This window comes from Bison bison, unplaced genomic scaffold (assembly GCF_000754665.1).
Source record: "Bison bison bison isolate TAMUID 2011002044 unplaced genomic scaffold, Bison_UMD1.0 scf7180017864349, whole genome shotgun sequence".
NCBI lineage: Eukaryota > Metazoa > Chordata > Mammalia > Artiodactyla > Bovidae > Bison > Bison bison.
Genome location: NW_011494921.1, coordinates 9,942,007 through 9,952,928, shown reverse-complemented (window position 1 = coordinate 9,952,928; position 10,922 = coordinate 9,942,007). Strand labels below are relative to the sequence as shown.

The 10,922-nt window shown below is 39.1% G+C and overlaps 1 protein-coding gene across 1 annotated transcript in view; it reads left to right on the top strand.

The window, feature by feature from the left end:
• Positions 1 to 10,922, top strand: part of DCC (DCC netrin 1 receptor) — an 838,683-nt gene that overhangs the window by 133,312 nt on the left and 694,449 nt on the right. The window lies entirely within an intron of this gene.

Here is a 10,922-nt window from a genome sequence, read left to right as displayed (position 1 = left end):
GGGGGGGGGTGGGCGGCGCGGTCTATGACATTTTTCTTACTGTTTCATCCTAATGTCACTAGTGATTTTTTCTTCACAAAATCCACTAGTTTTTCTGTGTTTATTGATTATGTATTCTAATCTTAACTTTCATTCCCTGAAAGGTTATTGTTTCACATAAGGTTAAAAGCAAAAATGATGTGCTTGAGAGTGTTTGAATATTCATTTCTTGAGAAGGAGAGAGCTTGTCTTTTCCTAAGGGTCTACTGGGCTGGCATATGGTCAGCTCTGCATTTAGTAGAAATATGACACTTAGCAGCTCTGGATCAGGTAGTCTTCCCTAACTCATACATAAACAAGAGGCTTTCTCTAAGGATGTTTGGAAGCAAAACATAGCCTCTAAGTACAGACGTCACAAAGAATTGACAAAACTGGTAGCCTGTCTAGTTCAGTCCTATTAGAAAGACATTCTTTAGTTAAGAGTATAACTTTGCTGATTCAACATTGGCCAAATAGGAAATATTTCAAATACTTTTGGTTGGTTCTTTATTAGAAAAAAAAAAAGTTAGAATAACAAATTACTTTTCTGCAAAGTTTTAAGTGCTGCATTATGCATTTATATAAATTATGAAGATTTCTGGGTTCCCTAAACTAACTTTGACACATCATAATGGCAACATTTGTTTTCTGCGATTCTACTGTCAGCTGTAAAATTTTAAAAAAAAATCACTCTATAAAAGAAAAATCACTTCCTTCAGATCTGCTATAGAATGAAACTGATAGACTCAGATTTTGCCTGTGAGACAGAAGGGCTATATCCACATGCCAACGACAAGAATAGACATTCCCTCTCTTCTTCCAAGCTCTAACTACAAATAGAAATATGTGTGTGTACATGGAGAAGAAAAGAGGAAATATGAACAGATGTAGGAGTATTTACAGAGAGAGGATGCCATTTTTAGTAATGAATTGGTGTATAAATGAGGAAGGAAATGAACAGAATCCTAGAGCTTCTAAGAAATGGCTCCCTTTTTCCTCTCTGTTCAAAGCTCCTTGGCTTTCTGCCTGATGGAGTTGTTGTTTTTTCTTTTATGGGGGGTGCTCCAAGATTGGAGTCTCTGTTTCCCCCAGTCCTGTGGAAATCTTGTAATCAAATCCAGATGGGCTTCAAGGTCATTTTCCCTGAAGATTCCCAGGCCCTTTGTCAGGTCCTCAGATTGGGAAGCCTGACATGGGGTTCCAAACCTTCACAGCAGTGGGAGAACTTTTTTGGTCTTATTGTTCTTGAGTTTGTGGATCAACCACCTGACGGGTATGGGGTTTGATTTTGTCGTGAGTGTGCTTTTCCTGCCATCTTGCTGCAGCTGCTTCTTGGCCTTTGGACTTGGGATATCTTTTTTGGTGGTTTCCATCATTCTCCTGAAGTTGGTTGTTCAACAACTAGTTGTGATTTTGGTGCTGTCACAAGAGGAGATGAGCATACATCTTTCTCCTCCACCATCTTGAACCAGAAGCTGAATTTTTTTTAATAAATTAGTTTTGATTCCTGTGATCCATGTGAATTAGGCTGATTTTTAATAAAAGACATGCTAAATACAGAGTTCAGTTCAGTTCAGTCGCTCAGTCGTGTCCGACTCTTTGCGACCCCATGAATCGCAGCACGCCAGGCCTCCCTGTCCATCACCAACTCCAAGAGTTCACTCAAACTCATGTCCATCAAGTTGGTGATGCCATCCAGCCATCTCATCCTCTGTCGTCCCCTTCTCCTCCTGCCCCCAATCCCTCCCAGCATCAGAGTCTTTTCCAATGAGTCAGCTCTTTGCAACAGGTGGCCAAAGTATTGGAGCTTCAGCTTCAGCATCAGTCCTTCCAATGAACACCCAGGGCTGATCTCCTTCAGAATGAACTGGTTGGATCTCCTTGCAGTCCAAGGGACTCTCAAGAGTCTTCTCCAACACCACAGTTCAAAAGCATCAATTCTTCGGCGCTCAGCCTTCTTCACAGTCCAACTCTCACATCTATACATGACCACAGGAAAAACCATAGAGAGGTAGGAGGAGGATAGTGGACTTTTTGGCTCAAAGCACATATTAGGGCAGTACTTGCCACATGGCTCAGTGGTAAAGAATCCACCTGCCGATGCAGGAGACACAGGTTCAATCCCTGGGTCAGGAAGATCCCCTGGATGAGGGCATGGCAACCCACTGGTACTCTTGCCTGGAAAATCCCATGGACAGAGGAGTCTGGCAGGCTACAGTCCATGAGGTCGCGAAGAGTTGGAGCTGACTAAGTGATCACAAATGCACACACGTTTTAGGGCGCTTACTTACGTTTGAAAACGCATAGTGGCTGCTAAATTTCCTGAAACAGAACTATTTGGGGGATGGCTAAGGAGCCAGCAGGTGGACAGTAGGTGAGCTTGAAACTGAGGATATAGACACAGGAAACTAGCTCTGTGAAGTTAAATCAATTTGTAACTCTTATGCCTGGGAAGAAATCAAAGCGAATATCCTATGATAGCCTGCAGTGCCCTTTTATTTCCAGCTGGAAAAGTGTTTTACATTCCAGTGAAGCAGGAATTTAATAAGGAAAACAAGAGTATACAATGGTGGGAGGGGGAGGTTTTACATTCAGAAAGCATAACAATTAAAAGCAAGGAGTAGTTATTCTGAGGAAGACAGTCATTAAGTTGTAAAAGCTGGTTTTTTTTCTTGCTGACAGATGCCAACAGTCCATCATTAAATTTCTCTCTGCCTCAGTTATTGTTTAGATTCTGCCGTGTAAGCTTAGTGTCAATATTCCTGAAGAGTAGTTTAGGAAAATGGCCTCATTAGGAAAAATAAATAAATCATTGTCGTTACAGGGTAAGGATGCTTTCCAGTTTGCCCTGGGTAGTCCTGGTCATACCCGATGTCCTAGAATAATTATAGAGTCACCTTTCATTCTGAAACTTATCCCAGGTTGCATAATTTATATATTCAACCTGGTCATGGATCATGAAGGAACACAAAATTATGTGACCCCAAGGCATTTGGGAAAACCTGTGAATGCAGAGAGTCAAACCTAGCTTCTAGCTGGCCAAACGGATTCAATAAATTTGGCCAGTATAAGGGCTAATAGAAGCCTGTGTAGAAACCTGTTTTGTTTTGGGAAATACTTTAAATGGGAAATACTCTCCTCACTTTCACTAGTGCACTTTCTCCGTGTCTCTTTAGGGCATGTGCTCTGAAGATAGTTGAGTTCTTCTTTCTGAATATGTGAAGTGTAAGTTAAATATGTCAGGTTATATGTTTCAAGATGCTTTTTAACCTACAATAGCAAAGACAGTGATAGGAAGACAGTGATAGGAGATTATTAAGTTTTGCATTCTTCCTTAACTGATGGTTGATGATGGATGGCGAAGAAGGGGAGGAGGAAAGGGGTATATTTAACCTGTACCTACTTCTGCCTGAAAGATGCAAAATTATCCCCATGTTGAAAGGAAATGGGCTTCTTGAACATCTAAGAAAACTGGGTGATTTATTCGGACTGTAGCTTTGTCAGTTCTTCAAAGTATGGTCTGTGAATCCCTGGCGTTTCTCAAGATAGGGTCAGAAGATCTTTAAGGTCTAACCTTTTTTAATAATAATCCTAATATTTTGGGGGGTTATTTTTTTATTTTAGTGACTGAGAATGTCTTTGAAGTAGTAAAAATTATGAATTTTATTAATTTTTAATTCTTAAATGCATACCTTTTTAATATTCTGGATGTCAAGATGGGAAATGTACTCAAGATTATCAAAGTACACAGTTTTCTTTGAGGAGTAAACACTTACGTAATCATTAGAGATTCAAGATGAATTAGCTACTTTTTTTTTTTTTTCAGAACATCATTTTTACTTTTTTGAAAGGACAATCAACAGGAAAACTGTAGCTATTCAAATTTGAGTACTAGTTAGACATTTTCTCAAAAATGAGCGAAGTGAGTCAGTCAGTGCGAGGAAAATAGCATTTGCTGCCAACTATGAAATTCAAGCTTTTAAGTTAAAATTAGAAATTTGGAAATCTTGTATCTGCCACTGGGATCTTGACAGCTTTGCAACGTTAAAAGACCTTTCTAATGGGATTGGTTGTGATACTAACAAATGAGATTTTGTGATACTGTATAATGAAATGTGTCAACATTTGGAAGATCTGTCTAATTCACAGTACCATTCCAAATGACCATTGATTGATGTGACAGAATCAAGCATGGGCAAAAATATGTTCAAAATGCAAGGTAGACTGATGGATTTTTATATAACATAGCATAGAATTTTTATTGATATGATGTCAGATTTCACATTACAACTTTCAGGAAACTATTTATTGAGTTTTTTGCCGTCTTAAAGGATAAAAGCTGCAATTCTCTGAAAAGGCTGTTAAAAATACACCTCCCTTTTCCAACCACACATCTATTTGAGGTCATATTATTGGCATGTAACTCAGCCAAATCTACATATCAGAACAGAGTAAATGCAGAAAGTAACAGAATAATCTAGTCATTTTCCTTTAAGCCACTCATTACACATGTACAGAAATATAAAGTACTACCACTCTTCTCAATTTTACTTTAGAGAGGTTTTTTTGTTTTTTTTTTTTTTTAAATATACTGCTTCTGGTGAGATTTGAATAAATAGTTAACAAATAAATATTTTCATCTGTTTTGATTTTTAATATTGTAACTGTTTAGAGCTATAACCTCTGTAAACAGAAGCTCTTCGGTTGCCTCCATAATTTGTAAGAATGCAAATGGTTCCTGAGACCAGAGAGTTTGAGATCCATTGTTTACATTATTATTCATTTTCCTGGATTGTATCTACAATCCTCTCTAACTCAGATACTAGGTTAAGACAAAGTAGGCCAATTTTTTCTTTTTAAAAAGTTATAAAGAAAGGAACAAAGGGAGGGAGGAGGAAGGAAAAAAGGAAGAAAAGCCTAAGTAAAAGCAGCATGTTGCCATAAGGTGTTTCTACAATTTAATGCAATCTCTGTGTGTCAAAGATCTGTATCACTGTAATGACTGTTCTCTTTTTATTTCTGTGCCACCCTGTTGGTCTCTGAGGAGGATTAGCTGTACCTCCACCAGCATGACAATGAGATCAGATCAGAGAATCAGGCTAACATTTGCCTCCCAACAGGAAAAAAGATAAACTGGATTTTAGTTCAGGCAAATTGTGACTGCTTACAATCCATTTAGAAAACACAGTTGTGACATGTGTGCACTCACTTCCATGGGTATCATATGCAAAAGGTCTGCTTTTGAATTTTTTAATATAAAAATTTACATTAAGAGAAAAATCAGTGTTTTTTTTCTGATTTGATTGAAAGCTATTGTGAAATATGTTTTCTCTAATTCACCCTTGCATTTCCGTCCTATTCTTAAATTTAAAACGTATTACACGTACATGAAATTACGTGAAACATATGTCAGTTTGAAGAATAAAAACAGAATGATCATTTGTGTACATATCACCGATTTACGAAATAGAATGTTCCAGACTGGTATTATATGCCATTTCCTTGTGAAATCATGTTTTTTTAATCTACTAGATTTTTTTCATATTCCATTAGCTGAATAACTCCATTTGGGTCTGAATAATCTATACCCACGTAGCAAGGACAAAAATAATTTTATGAATAATTACTAATTCCATCATAGCTCAATTAAAATCTATTTATTCAACAAAAGTCATGACCTAGAATTTTAAGTTCACTCTGCTCAGGGCTTTCTCATCTATATCATTATTGAGCCTGGAAGGAGGATTTTCATTTTCTCTTAAGTATTTGCTTTGTGCTTTAGTCATTAGCTTTTATAATTTCTTTGTTCCTCATGTAATTTTCAACCACTTTGCAACACCAGAGTTTCAAATAACTCCTTACTCTAAAAAAAAACTGTTCTTAATAAAAAAAAAAATTTTAGAACTCAGAAAAATCCAAAGATGGAAAGAATAACCACCCACAGTTTTATCTCACAAAGATGACCTTGGCAACTGGATCTCCTTTCTTCCTACTTTAAAACTTAAATACATTTTCTTGATGTTCTAAAAAAATAATAATTTAAAGGAAAAAAATAAGGGGTACAAAGGCAGTGGCACCCTACTCCAGTACTCTTACCTGGAAAATCCCATGGACGGAGGAGCCTGGTAGGCTGCAGTCCATGGGATCTCTAAGAGTCGGACACGACTGAGCGACTTCACTTTCACTTTTCACTTTCATGCATTGGAGAAGGAAATGGCAACCCACTCCAGTGTTCTTGCCTGGAGAATCCCAGGAACGGGGGAGCCTGGTGGGCTGCTGTCTATGGGGTCACACAGAGTCGGACACGACTGAAGTGACTTAGCAGCAGCAGCGGCAAGTTTAAACATGTCTCTTTAAATAGCCAGAATCACCCTAATACTGAAAACAAAACAAATAAAAACCGGAAAACAAAAGTCAAAATAAAAACAGTAACCACTCAAAAGGTTACTTGATATTTCAAATTGCTGAGTTTTTGTTTTGTTTTCATGTGTGTGTTTTAGTTATCTACTGCTATATAACAAACCACTCCAAAATGTAGTAACTTCCATTATCATGTCTTATAATTCTGGGGTTTCAGCTGTTCCTCTGCTCATTTCACTTTGATTCACTCAGACACCTTTGACCAAGGTGGAAGGTTTAAGATGGCCTCATTCACATGTCTCTTAGCCGGTGTTGGTGTTGGCTGGAAAACTCAGTCTTTCTCTGCGGGCCTTCTCATTCTCCAGTCGGAAAGACCAGTATAGTTGTTCAGAAAGAGCCATGGCAGAAACTTGTGAGGCCCCCTGAGGCCTTGTGTTCAGAGCTCATCAATTTAATTCCCAACACAGTCAAATAGTCAAAGCAAGATATAGGGTCAGGCCAGATTTAAACCATAGCAAATGTACCCTCAACTGTGGACTGGAGGAGCTTAAACAGTTTGTGATCATATTTAATCTATCACAATGTTGTGAGACATATGAGCTATTTACTATTAAAGACCATTTCTGTTTTAGCTTTGAGGAGTACTTCCGTAATCTTAGAATTTATCAGATTCAGTAATTACAGGGAAACATCTTTGGGGAAAGGAAACCAAATTTCTCTGCTAAAGACTGACATTTCCATATGTATGAAGGGTAACACATATGACACATATGAGATTGTCATATGTGACACGTTGTCATATGTAACAGATCATCATATGTGACACATTGTCACATATAAGGGTTACACTATAACACATGAGGTTGGAGTAATTTAGAACCTATTTGTTGTTGTTTGGTTGCTAAGTCATGCCCGACTCTCTTGTGACCCCATGGACTGTAGCCCACCCGGCTCCTCTGTCCATGGGATTCTCCAGGCAAGAACACTGGAGTGGGCTGCCATTTCCTACTCCAGGGGATCTTCTCAACCCAGGGATCGAACCTGTGTCTTTTGAATTGCAAGTGGATTTTTACCACTGAGCCACCAGGGAAGCCTAGAATATATGTGCTCCACCTAAAAATAGCAGATGGTGATTTTGTGGCACTGAGCCCAGTGATGCCAATATTTTAAGATAAAGTCAAAAATCTCGTTTTTATGGCCGAGGAGGATTCCTACCATTTTCTGTTTGTGCCCATCCTCTTCCATTCATCTGTTGTTGGACATTTAGTTTGTTTCCATATCTTAGCCATTGTGAATGGGGCTGCTGTGACATGGGACGGCACGCATCTTTTTGAATTATAGTTTTGTCTGGATATATGCCCAGGAGTGGGATTGCTGGATCATATAACAAGTCTGTTTTTCGTTTTTTTCAGAAACCTTCCTACTGTTTTCCATAGTGGGTATACAAATTTACATTCTCTCCAACAATGTAGGAGAGTTCCCTTTTCTCCACATCAGGGGTTTTATTTTTAAGCAACATGGTCCTTCAAAACATTTTCATTTGATTTGAAAATTCACTTTCAAGCAGGATTATTAAACAAACCACCAGCAATTTTGAAAAACAATTGCGACATTTTATCCAGAATATTGGTTTAATAAAGATTAACACATTTTGAAAATTCTTTCAATATTTTCATTGTGAAGAGTATTTATTTTTGTTGCTGTATCAAGCAGAAACAGATGTGAGAAGACTGAGAAAGTGTGAATTTCTCTTTCTTCACGCAAAGACTATTTTAGATGACAATTACTCTCCCAGCTATTAACAAGGGAGTTGGTGTTCTTTTATTCATCTGCGATCAGCTCATGTGGAGTTGGGTCCAGTCAAGGGAAATTAACAGCAATGTTGACATGTGTCGCAGACCTCTTCCCATCTCACTTCTTCCTGATCACCGGCGGCCCGCAGTGTGTGTGCGCATGCTCAGCTGTGTCTCTTTGCAACCCCATGAACTGTCGCCCGCCAGGCTCCTCCGTCCGTGGGATTATCCCAGCAGGAATACTGGACTGGGTTGTCATTTCCTCCTCTAGGGGATCTTCTCAACTCAGGGATCAAACCCGAGTCTCTTGTCACTCGTGCGTTGGCAAGAGGATTCTTTACCACTTAGCCACCTGGGAATCCATGGCCCTCAGTACAACCTATTTAAATCTAACATCCTTTGACATTTCCTTGTCACCCCAGTCCTGGTTTTGAAGATGTCATTGACTCATTTTCTTTGCTTCAACATTTTGCTTTGGGTTGGCAAAATGAAAGATTATATGCTAATTCTATTTAATTCATTAATTTGTAAACAGCCACAGTTAAGCCTTCATAGAGAAATGTGGGTTTTAATGGAGACCTGGAAATACAGTTTTTCATCTTAAAGAAATAGAAATTTACTCAACGGGTCAGATCAGAGGATATTACATGGCTGGGAAGATTTCCTCCAAGTCCACCTTCTGGTAATAATGCTGTTGGTGTGTCCCAGGTGTTAGGAGGGGAATTTATTTGGTAGGTGAAAGAGGAGCTTGTAACTCTCACAGAGCTCTTTCATGACAGTCTTGAACCTTGTGCTTAGGACTTTATATATATATATATGATTATTTCACTTGGTATATCATCTTAGCAATTTTTGGATCAAATGAGTCTGAGTAGAATGAGTCTTTAGGTTGAAAATGGAGTGCACATATCCAGTGGAGTATTGCTCAGCCATAAAAAGAAATATTGAGACATTAGTGGAGATGTTAGTTGACCCAGAGTCTTTCATACAGAGTGATATAAGCCTGAAAGAGAAAAACAAATATTGTCTATTAACCCATATATGTGGAATCTAGAGAATCATGCAGTTGAACCTATTTGCAGGGCAGAGGTAGAGAATGGACAGCGGCCGCAGGGTGGGCGATGAACTGGGAGGTTGGAATCGACATGTGTGCACTGCCATTGCAAAACAGCCAGTGGCAGCCTGCTGTCACCAAGAGCAGGGAGCTCAGCTCAGTGCCCTGTGGTCTTAAAAGGGTTCGGTGGGGGGGGGGGGTTGCTTCATGAGGGAGGGGATATATGTATACATACAGCTGGATCAATTCACACAGCAGGAACAGACATAACCTTGTAAAACAATGATACCTCAGTAAAAAAAGACACCATTTCAGTTGCCTGCTGGTAGCCATGAATAATGTCGTATAGACAGAACAACAGGAGGGCGGGTGGTAAAGGAGTATGCTCCTCACTTGTCCAAAATCTCAGCCCTAGCGACAAACACATTCTTTGCAAAGTTGTTAGGAATAAACAGAAGGGTTAGAAACAGCTAAACTTATTGTTATAACAACAAACAAACCAACTTTAGTGTAACTTTGGTCTTGAAGACAACAGATATTTCTCAGTATCTTCTATGGTACTTGTTTAACAAAGTTCTAACGAGAAAAGGAAAGATATAAGCATCTGAATGCAGAGTTCCAAAGAATAGCAAGAAGAGATAAGAAAGCCTTCCTCAGTGATCAATGCAAAGAAATAGAGGAAAACAACAGAATGGGAAAGACTAGAGATCTCTTCAAGAAAATTAGAGATACCAAGGGAACATTTCATGCAAAGATGGGCTCGATAAAGGGCAGAAATGGTATGGACCTAACAGAAGCAGAAGATATTAAGAAGAGGTGGCAAGAATACACAGAACTGTACAAAAAAGATCATCATGACCCAGATAATCACGATGGTGTGATCACTGACCTAGAGCCAGACATCCTGGAATGTGAAGTCAAGTGGGCCTTAGAAAGCATCACTACGAACAAAGCTAGTGGAGGTGATGGAATTCCAGTTGAGCTATTCCAAATCCTGAAAGATGATGCTGTGAAAGTGCTGCACTCAATATGCCAGCAAATTTGGAAAACTCAGCAGTGGCCACAGGACTGGAAAAGGTCAGTTTTCATTCCAATCCCAAAGAAAGGTAATGCCAAGGAATGCTCAAACTACTGCACAATTGCACTCATCTCACACGCTAGTAAAGTCATGCTCAAAATTCTCCAAGCCAGGCTTCAGCAGTACGTGAACCGTGAACTCCCAGATGTTCAAGCTGGTTTTAGAAAAGGCAGAGGAACCGGAGATCAAATTGCCAACATCTGTTGGATCATGGAAAAAGGAAGAGAGTTCCAGAAAAACATCTATTTCTGCTTTATTGACTATGCCAAAGCCTTTGACTGTGTGGATCACATTAAACTGTGGAAAATTCTAAAAGAGATGGGAATACCAGACCACCTGACCTGCCTCTTGAGAAACCTATGTTCAGATCAGTAAGCAACAGTTAAATTTGGACATGGAACAACAGACTGGTTCCAAATAGGAAAAGGAGTTCGTCAAGGCTGTATATTGTCACCCTACTTATTTAACTTATATGCAGAGTACATCATGAGAAACGCTGGACTGGAAGAAGCACAAGCTGGAATCAAGATTGCTGGGAGAAATATCAATCACCTCAGATATGCAGATGACACCACCCTTATGGCAGAAAGTGAAGAGGAACTCAAAAGCCTCTTGATGA